This window comes from Topomyia yanbarensis, chromosome 2, assembly GCF_030247195.1.
Source record: "Topomyia yanbarensis strain Yona2022 chromosome 2, ASM3024719v1, whole genome shotgun sequence".
Classification (NCBI taxonomy): domain Eukaryota; kingdom Metazoa; phylum Arthropoda; class Insecta; order Diptera; family Culicidae; genus Topomyia; species Topomyia yanbarensis.
Genome location: NC_080671.1, coordinates 116468136 through 116494332, shown reverse-complemented (window position 1 = coordinate 116494332; position 26197 = coordinate 116468136).

Genomic DNA, 26197 nt, shown 5'->3' with positions numbered 1-26197 from the left:
ATATCATATTACCGTATAAAAGTGACCCTATATACGAGATATAGAAAGTGCGGCATCTCACCCAACGCGGCATCTTTCACGAAATTATCCTATCGGTACTTGATTCCCACCAACTATACATTTTTGTGAGATAACGGTTAGGCTTAGGTCAATAGTATGTTCAGAAGATTTATAGTAAGTAATACGAGTCATATTTTGGTTAAAAAGATGGGTGGGTAATGTCTGCGACATAACCGGAGAGATGTAGAATACATAAGGAACACGTTCTTCAAATATGTTGATACTCATTAGGATTTTCGGACAAAAGCTGATTTGGGCGAGGAATATTTCAAATTATTCTTTACAAAAATGATGGTGGTCCTGAAAAGGACCGGTTTTGTTGGCGTTGTTGGCCTTGGTGAGGGAGATGGCTAACGATGAAATTAATTGTTAGCATGAGGAAGTCGCGTAGTACTGGCCAATGGAAGAACAGATAATAATTGATTCCTGAAAATCAATTTTTCTTTATTCATGTAAATTATACATACTTACAAATCTAACAGAAGATTCCTGATCATATTTCTGAATCATTAGTGCGAACATTGTGTAATTTGGTTAAGTACAATGAAAGTTACAAACTTTCCAAACTCGACCTTCTGTTCATTCAGAAATATTGAAATGGGGTGTCGTGGTCACAATAAAAAAGATGGGTGGGTAATGTCTGTCACATAACCGGAGCGTCGTGATTTCAATTCGAGACGTTAATTTAAATCTAATAATATTCAACAGAATCACGTTTGAATGGGAAATTTTCAAATAATTCTCTATGGTAATAATGGTGGTTCTGAAAAGAACCTTTGGTATCGGCGTTGGTGTTGATGGTGATGCGCTGGATCGTTGGATATTTTTGGCATGATAGTTACGTGCCTGGCGAACTGTTTTGTAGCCTCGAACAAAACGACAAGACTGGCTTCTTCGGGTACCATTACGGCTGAACTTTATAAGCTTAGCTCGACTTTGAAATCCTGCACAATCTCACGAATCAGACACTGGTAGGGCCATTTTGTTTGCTACTAGCACGGAGCTGCACAAAAAATCATTTAATGCAGTTAGTTCACGGGGGCTGCCAAAAAGCTTGAATAGAAGCATGCGACTTCAACGTTTCTCTTAAACACATGCAGCAACACATTCGTTTTGGTAATACTGATAATAACAGTAGAAAGGAATGGAAAAGCAGTGCACGAAGCGAGCGAGAGGATAATTTAAATTTTTGTTGCGTGTGCAAGCTACTTCTTTCCACCCAACGTATTATGTTGCTTGTTGAAAATTTGCTACACACCTTAAAATAAAAGTTTCAGTTTAACTCTCACTAGAACACAATTGATTGGTCCTGAAAAGAACCGTTGCTTTTATTGTAATTTACGCCCACTCCCACAAACCGACCAAGTAGGCATCAGTGGCTTCATTACGGCTGAGTTTTGTAAGCGTAGCTCGACTTTGAAGTAATACACAACCTTACGAACCAGACGCTGGAATGTTAGCCAGCGGATTAGTTGCTCCGTTGCCCTTTAGTTGGGGCGAAATACTAGCATGGCGACAGTTCCTGATCGGTAGTTGGTTGCGATGGGCCACCAGTAGCTGGGGCACTTTTGCGGACCGTCATCATCGCCAACTGCTTTCCTCCGGTGGACTGGCTGCTTGCTAGTGCTTGAACGAATACGAATGATGAGAAAAACCGACCGACCAATATTCATATATGAAAACACGAGAAAGCACTACTATCGCTCTCCCGCTCGTTTTCGTGCCATTCCTGTGCCTTTCCTTTCCGTTCGGCTACCAATACTAGCATAACCAAAACGAATATTCTGTCTTTCCATCGCCTTCAATCTAGTGGCCAGTGCTAGCAAACTTGCATGTTCAGTTTTTCAATAACAACATTCAAACAATATTTTCAAAGAATGTTGCAGATTTGAAAAGAAGGAAGGAGAAGAATTTCACAAATTTAAATTCTTTTGTTTTATTTGTTAGCGTTGATAAAGGCTATTTAGTTTGCTACTAGCAAGGAGCTGCACAAACAAATCGATTTATGCAGTTAATCAACGGAGGCTGCCAAAAAGTTCGAATAAAAGCATGCGACTAGTGTACTTTGCATGTTCTATATTTTATCAATACTAGAGAGGATCAATAAAATAATTCAAATTGTTATAGCGACATGCAATTGTGGCAACACTGGCCATCTCGTTTTAGTTATGATGGTAGTAGCAGCAGAAAGGAATGGAAAAGCAGTGCACGAAAACGAGCGAGAGGATAATTTAAATTCTCTTTCTTTCTTTCCACACATCGTATTTCTTATATTGCTTTCTGAAAATTATTTGTTATACACCATAAAATGTAAATTTCAGTTTAACTCTTATTAGAACACAATTAATTGGTCCTGTAAAGAACCGTTTATTGTTTTATTGCGGGAGCATAATTCAGACGCACTCCCCGCGGACACGGTGAGCTAGAAAGCACTATTTTGCATTCTCGAACAAACCGACCAAGTAGGCATCGTTGGCTTCTCGGGGCATCATTACGACTGAGCTTTGTAAGCGTAGCTTGACTTTGCAGTCCTGCACAATCTCACGACCCAGACGCTGGAACGATAGCCTACTCTGTTGCCCTTTAGTTGGGGCGAAATTCTTGCAGGGCGACAGTTCCGATGAGTCACCAGTAGCTGGGGCACTTTTTCCGTCCGTCGCTATTGCCAACTGCTTTCCTTCGGTGGACTGGCTGCTTGCTAGTGCTTGAACGAATACGAATGATGAGAAAAACCGAACGACCAATATTCATATACGAGAAAGCACTACTATCGCTCTCTCGCTCGTTTTCGTGCCATTCCTGCGCCTTTCCTTTCCGTTCGGCTACCAATACTAGCATAACCAAAACGAATATTCTGTCTTTCCATCGCCTTCAATCTAGTGGCCAGTGCTAGCAAACTCTCATGTTCAGTTTTTCAATAACAACATTCAAACAATATTTTCAAAGAATGTTGCAGATTTGAAAAGAAGGAAGGAAAAGATTTTCACAAATTTAAATTCTTTCGTGTTATTTGTTAGCGTTGATAAAGGCTATTTAGTTTGCTACTAGCAAGGAGCTGCACAAACAAATCGATTTATGCAGTTAATCAACGGAGGCTGCCAAAAAGTTCGAATAAAAGCATGCGACTAGTGTACTTTGCACGTTCTATATTTTATCAATACTAGAGAGGATCAATAAAATAATTCAAATTGTAATAGCGACATGCAATTGTGGCAACACTGGTCATGAGATGGTGGGGGAACACGCACATTCGTTTTAGTTATGATGGTAGTAGCAACAGAAAGGAATGGAAAAGCAGTGCACGAAAACGAGAGAGAGAAGATAATTTAAATTCTCTTTCTTTCTTTCCACACATCGTATTTCTTATATTGCTTTCTGAAAATTATTTGTTATACACCATAAAATGTAAATTTCAGTTTAACTCTTATTAGAACACAATTAATTGGTCCTGTAAAGAACCGTTTATTGTTTTATTGCGGGAGCATAATTCAGACGCACTCCCCGCGGACACGGTGAGCTAGAAAGCACTATTTTGCATTCTCGAACAAACCGACCAAGTAGGCATCGTTGACTTCTCGGGGCATCATTACGACTGAGCTTTGTAAGCGTAGCTCGACTTTGCAGTCCTGCACAATCTCACGACCCAGACGCTGGAACGATAGCCTACTCTGTTGCCCTTTAGTTGGGGCGAAATTCTTGCAGGGCGACAGTTCCGATGAGTCACCAGTAGCTGGGGCACTTTTTCCGCCGTCGTCATCGCCGACTGCTTTTCTTCGGTGGACTGGCTGCTTGCTAGTGCTTGAACGAATACGAATGATGAGAAAAACCGACCGACAGATATTTATATAATCGCGCTAATATGCACTACTATCGCTTTCTCCCTCGTTCTCGTGCCGTGCATGAGCCTTTCCTTTCCGTCCGGCTTCTAATGGCCTAACCAAAGGAATATGCCGTCTTTCCCCCACCAAGTGCTCTCGTCAAGCAACCCAATGCGAATAACCATACGAACAAACATATAGTGGACCTATATATAAATTTTTCATTATTTTATTGTTCGGTTGGTCTACCATAACGACGGCTCTGTGCGGGATGGGCTGAAAATTTTCACTTTTCCGAGTCGTTTTCGAAAGATTTTTCAAAACACATTTTTTTTGTTATTAGTACATGTTATACATACTTCAAATTTTAATACAGCATAGAGGAACATATTTGCAACAAATTGCCCTAAAAATCAAATCATTCTGTTAAGTATGATAAAAGTTATTAACGTTCAAAATCTGACGCGGCGCCGCGGCCGATATTTTGAAACGGGACCCCTATATTGAAACCTTAAATGTATTCTACATTAAAAATTTTAGTTCCACATTTTATCGTATAGAAGGCGCCAACACTAACTTTTCAACGGGAAGAGATAGAGATTAAGTGTCTTCCACAAAGTTGTAGAATAAGAATTTTTATATAATTCTTCCGAACATCTCGATATTCTATCTCTTTTCTATGAAAAGTTAGAACGGGCGCCCTCTATGCAGTCACAGGTGGAACTAAAATTTTCTAACCAAAACATAACTCGTATTATGTACTACAATTCTTCTGAACATACTATTCAGCTAAATCAAAGCATTATCTCACAAAAATGTATAGTTGGTGGGAATCGAGTACCGATACACAACCATGCATTGCAAGGCCCAATGCAAAACTGACTCAGACGTCACTTCGCTAAAAGTTTAATAACTTCTTTTAACAAAGTCGGATTCACTAGCAGTCTTCGACAAAGGTGTAGGCAATTAAATTATCTTTTTTATTTTCACTTACAATGATAATACTATGCATATAGTGCCGCCAAGCGGCGAAAATGCGAATTAGTGGGTTTTCTCCATGTAAATTGTCGAAAAATCCCATGCAAACTGCAGACACGTTGGTCCGGTAGCTAGACTTGTCCGATTTACTTCAAATTTGGAACAAGTACTCCTGGTGGGACTAGCAATCGACTTAAAGGTGAGCCGATTGAGTTTTCAAAAATTCATCATTTTTCTGGGCACTCTAATCAGTAGCCTTTGACCTCCTCGAGAACTTTGCTGATAGCACCATCTTTCCAAGTTATTAGAATTTTGAGATATATCGTAATCTACCATATGCTGAAAGCTTCTACGCCCACTAGCGCCGCATAGTGAGAGTATTCCAAATTAATCTGTTACCGTTGGGTAGTCCTCGACCGTTTGAGCAACTTTGCTGAAGACAGTACTACTCTATCTAATCACGAAGTTGAGATATTTATAGAATTATTTCAACATGTTCTGAATATTTGCATTAGCACTAGCGCCGTCTGGTGGGGCAATTGCGAGTTATACTGTCTACCATCCAGAAGCTCTGGACTTCTTTAACAAATTCCCCGAAGACACCTCCTTTTAAAATAATCAGGGTCTTGATATATTTGACATTGAATCCATTCAATGAAAGTTGAATTTACGACGAGAGGTTCGATTTATTTACTCTTTCTTCATAGCACCCCTGGCGGCATAGTTCTCAACTAATAGGATACCCTATGAATTTAAGTTGTAGGCCCAAATGAGTACAACAACTTTGCCAATGAAAGTATGGCGCTACATGTTGACGCGGACGAAATAATCGGTCACAGCCCCAATTAGTCGAAATCCCATAAGTTATCCCGATCAGAATAAAATAACAAGATTATAACAGAACACCATTTTTGTAACATATTGTGTTATAAATTAGGTCTCGTTAGTAGTTAAAATTACACAAAATTTATAACAAGTAACAAGCGAGATATAGTTCTGCAATATTTTTGTTATGTGTTTCTGATCGGGATGGGTATCCTACAACGCGGATTCTTTTTTCACGCCCCCAGCTAATCGCATAGTAGGAGACGCGACTGTATCTGTCATGTTAGATCACTGAAATGAGGGGCGAAATGAGAATCTGAAATGGTCGTAAAGATTATTTGTAAATTTTATACTTTCATCGGGACATATTTGTCACTGTGGCTCCGTGGTTACATTTTTTATCGGATTGTTCTTTTATGCTCTGCAAAATCATTCTCATCTGCCTGGAGGTATGCCTCGGCTAGATCTAGCTACCTACCGCCAGACGATAATTGAACGAAATCGTGCCATCCTAACGACAAAGGCATCCTTCTTTATAACACTGCACTGTGCTTTAATAATGGTTCTAAAAATCATCACAACGTAGTAATGATTTGCAACAAATCCCCAGCCCATACCAAAGATAAAATCGCCTTTCAACTTTTTTCCCGAATGTATGACAGATCTAACGAGGCATCCTATAAATTGACGGCATTCTTGCTGCATGGCACTTTCGCACAACCAATTCAGCAGTGTTGACTACAGGGTTGATGCATTGACACCGTGGTTCAAATCCGATGGAGCTGCATTGCGTTGATTCACGAGCTGGCTTCGATCAGAGTAGCCGAGGACGCGATAAACCACAGCAATTGTAGAAATTTTGTTTTTATCTCGCACTTGCAGTGTAAAGGAACATTCCGCTAGTGTGTGTTCGTTCGTCTGTTTATTGTAAATACATGCTTACAATCGTCCACACATGCAGCACACGCGCGAGCAACGGAATTCCCGATAACGAAGTCAAGCAGCATTTCTGCAGGTCTCTTTGATGAGTACTGTTACGCCAATCGCACCGGGGCCACATCCAGGCGGGGTGTACGTGAATGGAATTTCATTCGGTTGAACCGGATCAGTAGAAATACGCCGAGCTGGTGGGCTCTTACATCACGTTGGCGATGGTGGTGATGATGATGCTGATGATGAAAGCTCCCCGAGTGACCATAGCCTGGGGGACTGCTGCATAAGCCACTTGCTGATGAATATGACGGGTGCTGACTTTTCGTGTAAATTGGATGATCAATAATCCGTTTGTTGTTAGGGCTTGACCCTGTGGGCACTGGCATTATCCGTTGCTTCACCTGGTAAGGATGCTCTCTCGTTAGGGAACTTCGTTAGGCGAGATAATTGCGATAAATGAATTAACTCTAAATGTGTGTACATATAGTATGCCGGAGACTACAACACAATTATAGCTTTTAGTGCACCTGGGTAAAAATTGAAATTAATAACGACATGTGGGACAATAAATCATGAAAAGCTTTTAACAAAATTAACTTTAACACGGCTATTAAAGAAAACATAAATTCACTAGGGCATTCGAAACACAACTCGTGGACCTGAAAATGTACTACCGGATTCAATTAAGCTTCAGATGGACAACTGAAAACAAAAGAATGCTTTTTTTTAAATTATTCGGCACCTTAATAACTATTATTCTTTGCGAAATGGAAAAAGTCCGTCCTAGGCCATACATTTGATTCCGTTCGAATTGCGAATGCTCAGATCAAATTAAATCTCTTCCGGAATGCCAGTGCTAAGCTGACAATCGGTGTCAGCTTGCAACAGAAAACAATTACCATCGGATCGGACCGGTAGCCTGTAGGACGCAATTCAATTAGCTTTTATTATCTGGAACAAATAACATCAAGCAGAACCACCAGTGCACCGGTGCAGTGTGTGTGTAGTAATTTTCCAAGAAGCCTTAACCGATGACAGTCGAGTAACATAGATGTGCTAGGAATAATTGAATCAGATTGCATCTAACTACAACCAGTCGAGTATCAATTTAGAGATCCGTTTCTACATGCCTGGATCTCGTACGAGTACCCTCTTTATCGATTGCTTGCATGAGATGGCTACACCACACTCTTGATGGTGCAATTCGGCATGTAAAACGAATGCATTTTCGGTAAGTCTCCTCCTCTTGATGATTTCTGTAAAGACGACTTATGTTCGAGTATAGTAGTAGGGCTAGAATCAAATACCTTCTACATGTTTTTTTTAGCTTTTCGACCTATAGTAAAACATTGATTGCTTTATTTAGGCTGAGTTGCAATTTCAAGCCAAACGAACCGAGTTTTATTGCGTCGGTCCTTAGAATTTGAAATGCCAATGTAAACATTCCGAAATTCTGCATTATTTCTAAGGGTTGAAGGACCAGAGGGTAAGTTCTGCAAGATCCGAGAAAACAATCAGCTTTTCAGATGGTTTGGGATAATATTGAATAAACACGATGAAATCTTTTTGTATTATGGCGTATACAAAGCTTAGTACCATCTTACTGACAGCTTTTCGTGATTTTATACAAATATTGGATTTTTAACCTCTTTTTAGATGAGCTTTTGTATAAATTTTTTGAATTTTTCTACTATTAGGAGATTTAGTGTTTGATAGGTTGTAATTAATTTTAATATTTAGATATCTTATGTTAAAATACAACCCAACTTTTTTTTGGTTCAGTGTACTCCTACCGATTAGTTGTTTACAAAAATCGCTCCAACTATTTTTACTTTTTGACGAGATTTGTGAAGTTTATATCGTTGTCTGTCATGTTAATCGACTGAGAATTTTGTTTTTAACATTGTTATAGTGCAGTGTGAAAGTGTCTCCTGTTTGCTTTTGTGTTGCGAAAAAAGCAGCGAAGAACACAATTGAGTGACTTCTGTGACTTAACCACCAAAACTTTACACCGAACGCAGCGCCATCTATATTTCATTGTTCGCATTCTCAGATCGGCACGCATTATGGCAAGTGCATGCGATCACTGCGCGAAAACCGTCAAATCGGATGACGACATTATCGAATGTATGGGTTTTTGCAAAAATGTGGTACATATGCAATGTGGGAAACAACTTAACAAGTCGTTTTTGAAAAAAAAACTTGCGGAAAACCCAAATTTATTTTGGATGTGCAATGAATGTGTCAAGCTGATGAAGTTTGCTCGCTTTCGCGACACCGTTTCTTCACTTGGATGTGTTATCGCTGCTATCGCTGGGAAAACGGATGACGTCTGTGCTGAACTAAAGGCCGTGTTATCCAAAAATAACCAGCAAATTTCGCGTCTCGCTAGAAAGGTTTCAACAGCTACTCCAGTCCGGCCAAACTCCGGTACCTCTCGACCACCTCACAAACGTCGTCGCGAGGATGGCCCTGATCCGAGCAATATTCTTGTTGGTGGTCGAAAGCTAGTCGATAATAGCAACATTGTTACGGTTCCAACTCCCGCGCCGTTGCTCTGGATGTATCTTTCCCGCTTTCATCCTAGCGTTAGCAAAGAGACTGTCGAAAAAATGTCTAAAGAAGGACTAAATTGTAACGAGGAGATAAAGGTTATTCCACTTGTTAAAAAAGGCATAGACATCAGTATTTTGAACTTCCTATCCTTCAAAGTTGGAGTTCACTCAAAGCACCGTGATGCAGCTCTTAATCCTGACACATGGCCGCAAGGCATACTGTTCAAGGAATTTGAAGACAGCCGTACCCAGAACATTTGGAGCTCGCCGACTGAGCATGTACTTCTCTATTGCAACCCGGCCCATCAGTGGTCCTGCAGAGGACTCCGCAACGATTGGCCATGCCACTATACCAAGATACACCGCCCTTGTGAAGGAGTATCGATGCCGATCGCATACTGGGATGCAATGCAGTTGGTACTATGGAAGTCCTCCCCCCGCTACAGTCGAGCCCTTGACGCCAGCGTTCAGCAGTCGTCCGGGTCCTGTATGTGTGGGTGGAGAAAGGGTCTTCCAAGCCGCCTTTCTCGGCAAGTATTATACAAATTGTAATGATACAACGGTTGAACCGATTCACGCTTCTAGCTCATCGTACGACTCTCGCCGTATGCTGCTACCACCCCGTTCCTGCTCTCCGCATTCCGCCACCGGGTTTCAACGCATACTGGGACGCACCGCAGTTGGCACTATGGTAGCCCTCGATGCCCCGCCACAATCGAGCACTTGCAACCAGCGATCATCAGTCGTCCCGGTTCTGTGTGTGTGGGTGGGGAAAGGGTCTTCCAAGCCGCCTTTCTCGGCAAGTATTATAAAAATTGTAACGATACAACGGTTGAACCGATTCACGCTTCTAGCTCATCGTACGACTCTCGCTGCAAGCTGCTACTACCCCGTTCCTGCTTTCCGCATTCCGCCATCGGGTTCCAACGCATACTGGGACGCACCGCAGTTGGCACTATGGTAGCCCTCGATGCCCCGCCACAATCGAGCACTTGCAACCAGCGATCATCAGTCGTCCCGGTCCTGTGTGTGGGATGGGTGAAAGGGTCTTCCAGCCTGCCGCAAGTGGCGAGTATACATCTGTCCCGAACACTTGAAGCGCTGATGTATTCTTCGTTGCCAGTTTTTTGCCTTTTGCTCCGACATCTTGTTAACAGATGCCAACCATTTCTCTCGACGACGACGATAGTCGTATTTTGGGGCGCGACGCAGTTGATTCGGGATGCCTCGAGTCCCTCACCACAGTCGACCAAGCGACCGTGAACCGGTCCGATACTGTTCGTGGGATTGACGAAAGGACCTTCCTACACGGAAACGTGGCTTCGCTTTCTGCTGTACCTGATCCGTCCTCCAACAACATCAAGGTTTACTACCAGAATGTTGGTGGCTTAAATTTATCAACGGACAGCTATTTGCTCGCGACCACGGGTTGCTGTTACGACGTTATCGCCTTAACCGAGACGTGGCTCGACAACCGTACTCTGTCTCGCCAGGTCTTTGGTTCAACATTGCAATGTCTACCACTGTGACCGCAATGTCTTCAACAGCCACAAGACATCAGGCGGTGATGTGCTTATCGCCGTTCGCCGTGGTATAAAAGCCCGAGGGATCAACAATGATCAGTGAAACTTGCCGATCGCAATCTGTTCCTGTGTGTTGTGTATTTTCCACCTGATAGAATTCGTGATTCCAGCCTGATCGATGTACATCTTTCCTCCGTTTCATTTATCGCCTCGATCGCCGCCCCCTCTGATGATATTGTTATACTGGGCGACTTCAACTTACCCGGCTTGACGTGGTGTCAGACAAGGAATGGTTTTCTACTATTAGATGTCGAAAAATCTGCGCTTATAAACAATGTCAGTTGTATTTTGGATAACTACAGCAGTGCAACTCTTCGGCAAATTAATAATGTCACCAACGAGAATGGACGTACATTGGACCTCTGCTTTGTAAGTGCCCGGGACTACGCTCCGTACTGCTTCACTGCACCGACTCCTTTAGTCAAGCAGGTGCGTCATCATCCCCCACTACATCTTGTATTCGCTGGTAACCTAGGAGTGAATTTTGAAGACGTCTCAAGCTCAATCGTCTACGATTTCAAAAACGCTGACTACGACAGCATCGTTAGCACGCTGTTGGATATAAACTGGGACGAAAATCTTAACAATGACGACGCGAACGAAGCACCGATGACGTTTTCTAGTATTCTTAACTACCTTATCGACCACCATGTGCCAACACGAACAATTAGTACCGATGGACACCCTCCCTGGCAATCAACCGTCCTTAGACGTTTAAAATCTGCCAAACTAGCTGCATTTAAAAAATTCTCGAATCATAAGACACTTGCATTACGAAATCACTACCTTCATCTCAACCACGAATATAAACAACAAAGCAGACGCGCCTTTTCTAGACATCAAAATCCAAGCCCAAGTCGTTCTGGAAGTATGTTAACGAGCAGCGAAAAGAATCCGGTTTACCATCTTGTATGTCGTTTAATGGAGTTTTAGGCACCGACACTAAGGAAATTTGCCAACTGTTCTCCGACAAATTTTCAAGCGTTTTTTTTTCCAACGAGCGCCTGCTACCACAACAAGTCGCTGCCACCGCTAATTTAACTACTTCTCTAGGACGAACCATCAACCGAATTTGTGTCGATAATGCTGCCATTCTTGCAGCAAATTCCAATCTGAAAGCTTCTAGTTCCTCGGGTCTAGATGGTGTTCCCTCGATTTTTGTCAAAAAGTGCATCAGCGGGCTTTTTGAACCACTTCGGCGAGTCTTTGTGCTATCTCTCACTACTGGTACATTCCCTTCCTGCTGGAAAGCAGCGCACATGTTTCCAGTTCAAAAAAGTAAGCAAATCGAACATTGACAATTATCGGGGAATCTCGTGTTTAAGTGCCGTATCAAAACTGTTCGAGCTGGTTGTGTTAGATCCTATTTTCTTTCACTGTAAACACTACATTGCAGATGACCAACATGGTTTCATGCCTAAACGATCGACAATGACAAACCTGCTCTCGTTCACAACATATGTAATGGATGGATTCGCTGACGGATTGCAAATCGATGCTATTTACATGGATCTATCTGCGGCCTTCGACAAAATCAACCATGATATCGCAATAGCGAAGCTGGACAAACTCGGCATTCATGGACAACTTCTGCGCTGGTTTCGTTCCTACCTCGATGGAAGGCTATGGTTGCCAGAGCGCTGTTACCGGACTCCAGCGAATTTTTAACAGTGTGGCGACGGCCAACCGGACGCGGAATGCGATAAAAGCGAAAATGTTGTCAATTTTAAAATGTAATTAGTTTAAGCAACCACCATTTGGGGCCAAGGGGCCTGTTGGTGAAGGTAATAAACATAAACATAAACATAAACGACCACTGAAATCTCGCCTTTATACATTATTCCTCCTATGAGTCGATTTCTATCCCCACTAGGAGAATCTATCTCATCTTGTACAGGAAGGAAAAACATCCATAACTTTAGTTCAAGAACCAAATAATAGTTCATAAAGGAATTTTCTATGTAGGAAAGTTACTTAGCTCCGTTTCCATAGCTTTCAACCAAAATGACGTGATAAATCCACGTGAAAAAGCTTTTTCGCAAAAGCAATCAAGGTTAGGAGTTTTTCTCGATATCTAAAATGCTTTTGACAACGTATCTTTCGAATCCATTTTGGAAGCAGCACGAGGTCATGGAGTACCCTCATATATCACGAACTGGATACACGTTATGCTTAGCAAGCGGCATCTGTGGTCATCGTTAAGCGATAAAGAAACTGAGTGTCTGCGGATGTCCTCAAGGTGGCGTGCTGTCACCACTTCTATGGTCGTCACCGATCGGTTTATTAAGGTAACTTAATGAGCTTGGGTTTCCGACATATGGTTTCGTCGATGATTAGCATATAATGATCACCGGTATTTGCATTAACATACATTTTGATTTGATGCAACAAGCCTTATGTGTTGTTGAGCAATGGGGTCGTCATGTTGGACTATCAGTTAATCCAAATAAAACATCAATGGTGCTTTTCACACAGCGAAAGATTACAAACGGAGCTCGTCTACTGCAGTTCTTTGACTCTGAAATTATTGTCACAGATCAAGTTAAGTACGATGGGGGTAACTCTTGACTCAAAGCTTAATTGGACAGCTCACATCGATTTCAGAATCAAAAAAGCTTGTATGGCCTTCGTCCAATGTAGACAGGCTTTCGGCAAATCTTGGGGACTCAAACCCAAGTATATTCAGTGGATCTACACAGCAATTGTTAAACCTATACTGGCTGCCTTGTTTGGTGGCAGAAGAGAGAAGTTATGACGATCCAATCAAAATTAAACCTTCTTCAGAGGATGGTCTTGATGGCGATGACTGGTGTGTTCTCGACAACACCTACTGCTGCTCTGGAGGTACTCTTGAACATAAAACCGCTACATGTGTTTCTGTAACAAGAAGCACTTTCTTCTGCATACAGTCTTAAGGTTACTGGGCTCTGGAACAGTAACCCAATATGATGGGTCATGAATGGTTACTTGGGATTAGTATACACTTGCTCCCAGTGACCTTAAACTCACATGTAGTTTTCCATTTAGGACTTTCAATTTGAGAATTCCTCCTCGCGAGGAATGGCTGTCTGGTTGGATGGAGCGATAACTTGAAGAATACATAGTTTGTTATACCGAATGTTCTTTGTTGGAGGGCCGAGCCGGTGCTGGTGTCTACTGTCGTGAAATGAGATTAAACCAATCTCATTCACTTGGTAGATACTGTACCGTATTCTAAGCAGAAATCTTTACGATGCTGTGTTGCGTACAATCGGCACTTCAACAGGGAATTTGCGCTAGAAGAATCTATTTTTGCTCTGACAGTCAGGCTGCCCTGAAAGCACTTAGTTTGGAAGATTCGAGATCGCAATTAGTAATCGTCTTTCGAACTCAAATCGAATAACTTAGCATTTCAAATGCTATCTACCTTATACGGGTACCGGGTCATTCCGATATAACTGGAAATGATTGGGCGGACGAATTGGCTGGAGCTGGCGCTGCGACTGACTTCGTTGGTCCAGAACCAGTTCTACCACTGTCGATAAGTTGGATGTAGCACAAGATTCGCTCTTGGGCTGCATCCGAACATGCCAACCATTGGCGTAGCTTGCAAACTTGCGTTCAATCAAAGATTTTTCTGCCGGATGTGAGTTCGAAAATGTCACAGAATTTGTTGCATGTTTCCAAGCACAACTGCAGTATTCTAGTCAGGGCACTGTCTGGACATTGCAAACTCAATTATCACACGACTACTATTCAGCGCGCTGAGTATTGTTCATGTGATCTTTGTGAATCCTTATACGGAACATCATATCATTTGATGTGCAACTGCCCTGTAGTAATGCAATTACGTATCCGTATTGGCTCTCCATACATAGATGAACCTATGTACAGAGAGCTGAAACTGTAGCATACGCTATTGTTCCTAACCTAGTGTGGAAAAGAGCTATAGTTGTAGCCGTATTTGAATGAGATTATCCATTCGGTGGGGTCGTTCTGTTATATCAATATCTCCTCGAAGGTATTGATATGTACGCTCACTGCTTAAATAAAAGTTCTAAATCCCTCCGGGGGCTGGATGTTTAATACCTGCTATTGTAGCACCTGCATCCATCTTGCTATTTCTCACATATATTTTTTCATTTCCAAGTTGTGTCATAAGATGTTCTACTAATCTGAAATATTTATTAATGTCCAATCTAATTCGATATGTGCAGCGTAATTGTAGTCGGGAGAAAATGAGCAAAACGTTTGTATGATTAGAAAGCTAAAACTACTTTATGTTCAAACCCTACAATCACCTGAAGTTAAACGAATATCCCTTCGAAACATTGCACTATGGGGAGGCATGTAATCAAGAATCGAAAACTACATCAACTTCAATTTAATTTAACTCTATACTGAGTGTTTACTATATATACTATAATTAAGGAAATGCTTGGATATCTCAAAAAAAATATGACTAAGCTGGATAATATGGACAAAATAATCGCTAACATCGTCTAAACACTTCACGCACCCTTCTTTTTACTTCTATGCAAATGAATGCTTTGAAATATCTACCTGTCTCATCGGAGAATCGCATTCTCTCTGTAATTCACATTCACATTCAGTTTACTATTTTCAGTTAGCTGGAATTTTTTTTTCGGTAGAACAGTTCTGAACATAAGTTTTTCATTTTTATGTTTGAAAATCCCTTTATGAGTGTCGTACATTACTATCAATCCAGACAAACTTTTTGCGCAAGAATATGAGAAGAAAATATTTCCAGTCCCTGCTTGTATTAAACCTTGGCCATTTGACGCAAAATATTTTTTTTTTCAGAGATCTGTGAGTTTCTCGATAACTAATTAAGGTCCAACAATACATTATAAACACCTGATAATCGTTAACGACGCCACCAATAAAGGCGAACAAAAATAAAAAAGTGTTCACACTATAGAGTTAAAACACGTTATAAATATTGGCAACAAGAAAAATGTCATCAAGATAGCGTTAAAACACGTTTTAACTCGTAGTGTGAACGTAGTATAACACACGGTGTTGAAAAAAACTGCTTTTTTCGTTTTCGATTTTTGCCCATTCTCTGTCCAACCTTAAGATGGAGTCAATACAGTTGCTAAATTCCTAAAAAAAACAGTACAACAACAAAACTGTCGTAAAAAAATATAAAATACTCTTATCTGAGTAAAGCGAAAATTAAAATCAAGCGCCCAATTTTTCATCCTATTATTTAGATCAATGCATTGATCAGATTGGTACCCGTATATGCTGGTTTGGATAATGTATCTAAATTGGTAGGATGAATAGTGGGTCTAAGATGAAGTAGTGAACAGTAACTTTGCCATTCCATTCCTTCATCACTTTGTTCGGATTTTTAGTACAGAATTTCTACCTTTTCGAAGAGGTTCCTGAGCTGCAACGCTGCCTTCCAAAAAGCCGTGGTATCTTTCGATCCTATTCGACGGTGCGTTCCCTCCACTTAAACCGATTACCAACGGGATATTACGTCGCTGACCGGAACAGGAAGATCGTGCCGAGAGAGATTCCGAATGAGTCTGGGCATCCGGTACCGTTGCACTGCAATACGGTCTGTATTCGGCCGCAAGTCTCGCAATCCTATGTCCAGAAAGCAAGGAAAGGGATACGATGCTTCAAACCTGGGTGAATAACAAAACATTACGAATCGTCTTGTTTGAAAAGAGCGATAATTCAAATCAAGCGCCCATTTTTTTCCTCTTATTTGGACAAATTACAACACAAATTAATAGGATAAATAGTGGGCATAAGATGAACTAGTTTGTTCGATTTATAAATGCAAAAATCCTACCTTTTTGAAGAGGCTCTATCCATTGCAACGTATCCATTGCAACGTATCCATTGCAACGTATCCATTGCAACGTATCCATTGCTTTCCAAAATTCCTGACCTGGATCTGACGGCGCTCTGACCGGAAGATCCTATGTCCCGAAAGCAGGATACGAAGCTTCAAACATTAAAAAACGCTGAACAGTAGGGAACACAGCCAGTCGGCCACTATACAAGAAAAATATTAACCGTTTTTTGTCCGACGCGGTACCCGGGTACCTTTTTAAGTTTCAATTAATTAAATTCCTATGTTTTATCCATAGCTGGAAATTGAAACTTTTTAACATCTTAGAACTTCACTAAGTCAAGCTTTTGGGTTAATAATATTGTTGATATAGTAAGGGTGGGAGTGAGGAGGCGCCCCTGATTTTTTTTACTACGTAACAGGCCGACGTGGGTACCCGGGTACTCACAAAACTAAAATGCCCGTAACTAAGGTAACATCCAACCGATTTCGATACTTTTGGCCGTTTTGGATTCAGGAGTTCCACTTTTGGACTTGGTAAAAATGAATCGGTTTACTTCATTCGGTTCCCGGGAATCCGGGTTTCCGGAAGCAGCTTCCAGTGCTGGGGTACTATTTGCGAATTTCAATGGAATACTAGCAATATGGGTATCAAAATTCTTAGAATTGCATCAGTAGGCTGTATCCCGTAGTTTTGGAACCATTTGGTGATTTGACTCCGGAACGGACATTCCGGAGCAGGTTCCCGTGGGGCCGTGAGTGGCCATTCCATTCCAATTCCATTTTTCAAATTGCTATAGGGTCCCGTAACAACAAAAAACAGACTTCCGAGACAATTTGAAGAGTTTTGATACTCATATTGCTAGTACATTATTAAAATTTACAAATCATATCCTAGTACTTGAACATTACTCCGAAAAATCCGGATTACCAAAAACCAGATCCATTATTCCGGTTCTATTGTACAGAATCAAAAAGTGGACGAGTTCCTGAATCCAAAATATCTAAAAGTGTCCAAATCGGTTAAAGGAAGCCATAGTTATGAGCATTTCAATTTGTGGGTATCCGGGTCCCCTCGTTGGCCCGTTAGAGATGTTTTTTGTTGGACACATAACTGTTAACAACTGTGTCAAATCAATATATTGATGACGTCTTGAAATATTTATTCAGTACAAATGAAATGGGATTGACGGGTCGCTTCTTTGACATTATTATATTGACATTATTTTAGGCTCGTGTAAGATGGGCTTGATAGTTCAATCACAGACTAACAGACATAACACTTTAAAACCAAGCTTCGCACGCTTTAACGGTTATTTTAAATATATTTGTAGTTGGGACTGTGGGCACATTTGAAATTATGGCGCCACTGTCATATGAAGCAGCATATGGGGGATAGATCACTAGTGAAAAATTGCTCCCAAAACTGAGGGGTAACGCACCAGTAAATGAGTGTTTGGGACCGTGAATAAAAGGTGGAGCTAGTATTCTGGGAAAACTGTCGAATCGATGTTTTTTGAGGGAATTCCTTCATAGTGTTATGTCTGTTAGTCTGTGGTTCAATAGAATATTTTAGCTAAGCCCTTTTTTGAAAATCTCTGCATATCAAAACGCACAACTCAGTTAATTTTTTATCGACTGGTTATGTTATTTTGCGTGGTTTGACACATCAGGCAAGTTGCCAAATGTACAATATCAACTTGCTGGCAAGCATTTCAAATGACCTAATCGGCATTCTAGATGCAGGGTGTACTGAAATACGCACACTGTATTGGTCACTGCACAGTGACGTCATGCATTAAATGTGACAGGTGGTGGTCCTGTTGATTACATTTTGAACTTATTATTATTCGTATTCTCAAAATGAAGCATTTAAAATATATAGGGAATCATGTTTTTAGAAGTATAAATGTTCTCTAGAGCGCCTTACAATTAAATTGTGCTATTCCCTACTGTGCGAAAATGTATATGAAAGATCTAATAAGTGAACTAATTATTTGTTTAACAATTACTTCTAGTGTTGTCTGAATCGGTAAGTAGTTTTGCGGTTAAATTTCTTGGTAATTAATTATTAGCACTAAGCTTATTTCAATGGAAATCAAATTTGTTAAGTCCAAACTGTAAACAAAAGGACCAGCACTTGTCAAATTTGTGAGGTTAAGGCGTTTCATACAATGGTCAATAGAGTACTTGACAATCTGTTACTGTACTAGTGTGTTCAACGAATCGTTTTCCTCCACCTGTCATAAGGTTCCGATATTTAGAGGAAAACAAATCGAAAATAGCTTTTCGATCGGATTAGTTGCATGACGGATCCCGACCAAACGGTATTGTACGTCACCGGAATGAGTATTTAAACACCATCATGAACGCTTTAGGCAAGCCATTTCAAACGTTTAAATTGACTGACAGTTTAACATATGACATCTGGAGGAAAACAAATCCCCAAGTAGTGCGAGTGAAATCGTTGGCATAGAAATCAGGGTGGCTAGATAGAATTCCTTAATATCGGTAGGGTCACTAAAAGATTATCGGTAGTTATCGGTAGGCCGGGTGGTTGTCCCAAAAACGTAGTATTGACATAGAATTGTAAAATACTGACAACACAGATCTCAGACCAAATCCAACCCAAAAAATGAATGTTGAGTAGGATGTGTCCAAAATCACTAAAAATCGGTAGTTTTCGGTAGGAATAACAAAATATCGGTAGTTTTGCCTTGGTCGTCTGTGAATCGGTAGGGAAGACCAAAATCGGTAGGCAGACTTGTTATAAACACTTCAACACACAATGAGGGCTGATATCCCTCCCTCAGGATGAGGTAGAAAAGAATGATGCAACGGGAGCATCTCTACCGTTGTGTGTGAGGACCCGAAAAATGAGAGAGTTCCTCTCTTGCTCAACGAAATGATGTGGAAAAATATTTTATTACGCATGGGATATTTGCTCCGTGGAGGAGAGTGGGCTACACCTCATGATGATTCAAGAGGAGTTTGTGATGTCCTCACACGCCTTGTGAGGAGGTAATGATTAGTTGCTATGAGGTTTTGTTATATGGGTTTGATGCGTGTGCAAAGTTTATTTCTGATATAAATTTTTGTTTTTGAAATGAATGTATAGTTAAGCGTTGCATGAAGCAATTCAACTGTTTAAATATATACATAGTTTTCAAATATGTATAGGGTCATGAGCCTCTTTTAGCCCTATTACAATTAGCTCTTAACCCATTTGAAACCATTGGTTAGAGTAGCGTCTGCCATATATTTGTACTATCTTTTGACTTAAATGGTAGTGCGATATTTTGGGCACCAGATTAGAGTTTTCGTTGCACTCAAACAGAAGTATTCCACCATTCTCGGGCCATTTATTATTTTATTAGTGGTTCTTAGGAACGAAGCCAACGTGTTGGTGCCAATTTATAGAAATTTCATCGATTGTAGGGCCCGTAAGTGATAAAATAGTACAGTACCCTCCTTAAGGGGCCATAATTTGCCAAGCGATATATTATTAAAATATAATACTCGTTTAGGAAGAAGTAGTTAGGTATCAAAAATTGCTACGTTTTTTGACGTATGACACCTAGGGTTCGTCGCGGTTGCGGTAATTACCGCAACCGCGCGGTGTTTACCGCACCCGCACCTCAAAAACAGCTGTGCGGTGAGACACTTTTTCTCGCGGATGCGGTGCGGGAAATGAGCTTTTACTGCGCGGTATTACCGCAACCGCGCTTCAAAAAATAATTGATAAGTCTGCAGTCTGCATTAAAAAGTGAATTAAAGCTATGACTTTTACCATTTAAGAAGGACGCAACTAGATTTATTTTCTGAACGAATACTTAGCAATGTCATTATTAGGAACATCTCTCTCTCTCTCTCTCAGAACGTTGGAGTTTTATTTATTACCCTACAATAGAGAAACATGATAAACATTTAATTGCTCTAATTTCCATAGACTTGACAATGATTTGAAAAGAAATCTGAATATAATCTGTATTCGACCCATCGCTACTTGATTTTTTACATTTTGGTCATTCAAACATGATAAAATATACTGTTACTAAGAAATAAAATCTATAAGCTGTGTCCAATATAATTTGGCACCATTATTTTAACGACATGTTTTGAAAACTATTTATTTTATACTTCAAAGAAAAAAATTTACATATAAACCTTTTCAAATACATAGAAACGCAAAATCCAATCATTGCAAAAACAATTGAATTTTACTGTCAAATCCAATTACAAAATGCATCATTTCTCCTGATTCCTCTTGGAAATTGTGGAATTATGAATCGTTTTCAATGACATTGTCTCAACTGTGAATTTTGGTTAATTTGGAGAATTTAGAGATGGACTAATGATAAAAACAATCCAAAGAATGTAATTATCATCATCAAACCAAACGAATTCGAAGGAATTTTTTTCGCGTGCGTCCATTGTTTGTACAACTGGGAACATTTTCTACCAAATTAACAAATAATATTTTTCAGTTAGGAGTATTTTGTAACTTTTTGAAAGTGAAGCTTTCGAAGTTAGTGTAGGGCATTGCGGTTTTTTGTGTTTCTCAAAGTCTCCCTCAAGGTCTTCCTTCATATTGTGACAAGTCAAAGTTAGCCCAGATGCCAAATTTTGCATAGTTTGGACAGTTTTTGTCTTAATTGAAAATTTATCTCGAAACTTTAACATAGGGGTTTTTACATAGAATATGTATACAAAGTTTGAAAGAAATCGGTTAAGTAGTTTTTGAATGGCAGGTAACACCGCAAATCATGTTTTTACAGAGACTTGTAGAACGTCTCTGAAAAAAGCTTCGTCACCGAGTCGTTTGTCGATATTTTTGCATGGAAAAATTACAGCATGTTATTGAAATGATACACTATAATGTACAAAAGTTTTGATCAGTTCACTTCACTCAAAGTTTAAAAAAAATCGAGAAAAAGTGTTTTTTCACGCCAAAACCCTCACTCCTCTTAATAAAACTTGCAAAGTTGAATATTTTCATAAAAGTTACATTCTGAGGAGTCCGTCAAAGATAATTTTCGTGTAAATAAGAATAACATTTTACTATATATGGCTACTCAAAACAAATGAATAATTTTTCAGCACAATTTTTGTATTTTATTTTGATTTTTACCGCATTACCGCGCGGTGCGGTGCGGTAAATGCAATGCGGTTGCGGTAAGCGGTGCGGTTTTATTATTTTTTGCTGTTGCGGTGCGGACTATCCATTTACCGCCCACATCCGCACCGCGACGAATCCTAATGGCACCCATAGCTAAGCTAAAACGTGACACACATGTTTCTATTGAAGCAAACCGTTTAATCGTTACGCACTGTCCAGGTGGATTGAGAATTTGTTACCAAAACTTCATCATAACTCATTTCACGGTGCTATAGTGATTTTTTAACCTTTCAAGTGAACTAGCATAGGTTATAGTGCAACACAAAATGTTTTGAAAAATGTTGCATGCCCCCAAATTGATTTATAACAGAATTAAATGTTCTTCCGAATTCTTATTAGAACCATAACGTGTCTTTGGAAGAATGTTGAGCCATTTGCATATTTGTCATGAAAAAAATGCAAAACATGACAATTTTCTTATTATTGTCGCAATTTAGCACAATATTTCTTTCATAACAGAATAATACAGCATACCTTTGGAAAGGTGTAGTTGTTCTCTTTAGAACTTTCTAGAAATCGGCTAAGACTGGACAACGTAACTAATGTTTTGGTGCCAAAGGTCTCAGAAAATGTTTTTTGCTATAAGTGAAGATGATAAGGAGTAATGAGAGCAGCCTTTATTTTTTCAAATTTTTCATTGCACTTTGAAGGCAATACATTCGTTAAAAAATCGGTTAAAATGTTATTTAAAAAATAATAATGATGTTGTAAAGCACTCCCGTAGGTACCTGGGCAATGATGTGAGAAAGAACTCTGCGAAATTTCTAAACGATTATTATAGGAGGTTTTAAGTTAGTGTGTACACCGCATTTTTTCGAGTTTCCTCCTGAAAATTCAATGCCATTCACCCAATTTTTAATACTTTGCAATGAAAATTTACAAATGTCAATCAATCTGTTTAAAACATTATTTCTCTTCTAGGGGGATTATTTAGTGAAATCAGTATCAAAATAAGAAGCTTCGTCTTCTGCTCCGAATATAGGGAAAAGAGGTAAACCTCTTACAAACCTATAACTAAACTATTTATGGAGAAACGTTTCGAGTTCGAAAACAAAATTTGTGAATCTGATTGAATTGGTATGAAAACTGTAAAATGTTCGTATTTAAGCGCAACGCAACTCGAATCGAGTGTTCCAATTATTGCCTTACCTTTTAAACCAATGCGTTGAACAAAGATGGGAAAAGCTGCTTTAACCAGCGGCTACAAATTAGTAGGGTGATAATAGAAACAGGCCTAAAATAGGCTCATTACCCTAGCGTTGAGAGATAATCAGAATAGCATAAAATTTTCGACTATGCATAATTTTAAATATTACTGTCGATAATTATCTCATTTTAAAAATGTGCGGAAATTAATCCGCACAAACTTTCTACTTTGACATTTAGTAATAAATAAACACAAACAACTATTTTTTTAAAACTTCATTATCCATATCTTGGAAACTAACTGGCCAAAACAATCTATAATAAAGATAAAAACGAAACTATTTGATAAAAACAAATTTTTTAAATTTTATTGAGAAAGAACGCGAGAATAGAATCGAATATTTTTCACCCATTTTACTTGGAAGCGATTTCATGTTGTATTAGATTGCAAAATCAAAATATTTATCTTCTATTATGGTGTTATTGAGTTTGACGAATAGGATTGATTTTGAATTTTCCGAGCTTAGTTTTGTCTGATCGTTAGTATTTTACCAAGGCCACTGAATCCTCGCTCAATTGAAACCTGTGTACAAGAAGTGCTCAAGGCCGTTTGCCACAGTAGAGTCAAAACTGATTCCTCCAGCCTCTTACATTCCCACCACATGATGATATCCATATTCCACGAAGCACTGATCTACACCACGAAAATTATACTTATATCCCCATCCTACGCAGCAGACAAAATTCCATTAAAACAAGAGAGGGAAACAATCACTCTCGCGCTCCACACTCTCAGCATTTGGAAGAGGGATTCCAACCCATCTTCAATCAGTTTTGCGCTCTCGCCTCTTCTGTGTGATGCGCATAACATCCTCTAATCATTGAACAAGTCATCACCTCTGATGATGAGTTTGCTTGTTGACTGGAAGAAGAGTTTTTTTTCTGCTATTGGAGAGGTGTGTGAAGTCCTCCTCAGAATATTGATACCTCACCTCATTTTGGCATCATGAGTGATGCTCCAGCAAGCCTGTCGGTAGGACTACCGATAAATCGGTAGGTCTGGCCACACTGATAGAACTTTATAGCAATGTGTTTACACTAGAGCACTCCAGTTAGAGTGTGGCCAAGAGGCCATGACGTATCCAAACGAACATGAAATTTGACGTATTCACAATAGAAATACGTAGGGTTACCAACCGTCCTTATTTTAAAGGACATGTCCTTAATTTCGATGATTTGGGAAAGCGTCCTTAATTTTACTTCAAATGTCCTTAGTTTTAATATCAATCCATGTTATATTTGAAATCAATTAGATTAAATTAACTCAAGCGAATGAAACATTTTACTCGCCATTTTAGTTGTTCACTTCCTTAAAGTCTTTTGATTTGTTATGTTCATATTAATGATTCAAAAAGTTTAGTTCAGCCAAAAAATTTATTTCTAAAGAAAAGTTACAAACTAATACTTTTCATGTTTCTCATCTTGTTGAGCGCTAACAGAAAAAAAAGATTTGTCCTCTAATTCGAACCATTGAATTTTAAACAGCTATCACTTTTTAGCACAGTCGGCAAATTTCTTAGTAACTTCATGGATTTTAATCATTAAGTTCTCTTAAGAAAAAACTTTGATTTTTGGAAATGAAGATGAAAAGTATAGAATTTCTCGCAATAATATCCATACAAATTTCAAATGTAACACGGTATGCCACGACCTAATATTCTGCATAGTTTCTTAAGACCCCAGAAGAACAAAAAAGCGCTGTTCTAAAAAAATATTGGAAATCTTTCCTTAACACCACTAAACCAAACACATTTAGTCAAAGATTAGTAAAATTTGTTAGTCTCGGTCAAAATTCAAAATGTCCTTATTTCGCTTTCAGCCCATTTGGTAACCCTAGAAATATGTCAGATTTCTTGAGCGTTTTTTCAAAACGTCATATCTGCAATGAGTTACTCTCTGTTTATACTTTCTCTTTCGATTTTTACGGCGTCACTATAACACTTTTCACTTATTTTACAGTACAGATCGAAAGACGGTGGTTTTAACTAGCATATTATGCAAAGAGCTGAGGGATAAATGTTAAAGTGACCGAATTATTAACAGAAGAGAGAGTAAACAAAGAGAGTAACTCATTGCAGATATGACGTTTTGAAAAAACGCTCAAGATTTCTGCTAGTTTGGATACGTCAAACGCATCTTGGCCGCACTCTAACTAGAGTGCTCTAGTTTACACGTGTAACAAGACGAATTCAGTGCGGCCAAACATATCGGAGTAAAGTTCGTTCAATTTAATTAAACATTTTTATTTCGTTCTATTAATTGATAATATTGATCGAATCAAGAAAAGTTATCTATCAAGCATTCCAACGAAATTTATTATTACAATCAACCATAAACTGGATCATTTTTACTATTACTGTTGTTCACCGCTTGCAACATTTTTGCAAACCTTTAATACCATGTATCGATTTGGCAACCTTAGGCGATGTGTTTTGAGATTAATAAAGGAACAATCGAAGAAATATTTGGAAAATTTTAATCTCATACTTATTTAAATTGAAAAAAGAGTTTTATTTTTCTGAATCGAGTAATTTTCTTTAAAATAAGTGAAAAATTGTTCGCTGCAAAATTATTTACGCTTTAATGGTGAATCGTACTGTAATAAGGTGAAAAGTGTTGCTACGTATCGAGCTGATTGAGCTAGTAGCAATGAGAAAATGAATCGCATCCTTAATTTCAAGGTAAGAAATCGGAAAAAAGGATTGAGTGTTTTGTTTTTCAATTTATTTAAAGTTTATTGCACCAATTTTGATAGTCTTAATAGAACCCATAAGAATTAATTGCACTACTTGAAATGAAGGCGCATTGCTATATTCCTTGTTTGAAGTGGAGCGACCGGGAAATGAGATGAAAAGAGGGGCTCATACGAATCAGGGAGCGTCTGCCCTACATAACTACAGTAATCCAACACATAATTCCTCACGTTCTCAAATTGAAAATAAAAACCCTATCGCAAACAAGTTCATGAGTCCACAAACAAAACTGTGGCTACAACTTCAATAGATTTATTCAAGGTGCAATCTATGTTCTATAAATGATACACAAGTTTCTTCGCAAATATAAAAACAAACAATTCCACTGATTGGAATTGAGAACACCTGTCGTCCTTTTTAATGCTCGTCGATTGTGAGCTCCACACTATTCCCGAGCACGAAAACAAACAATTGAAACAATTCCACTGCTTTCTGGGACGGATGAATTAAAACTTCGAGTGGGTGAAAACTAGTTATCTCGAGCGAAATTCAAGT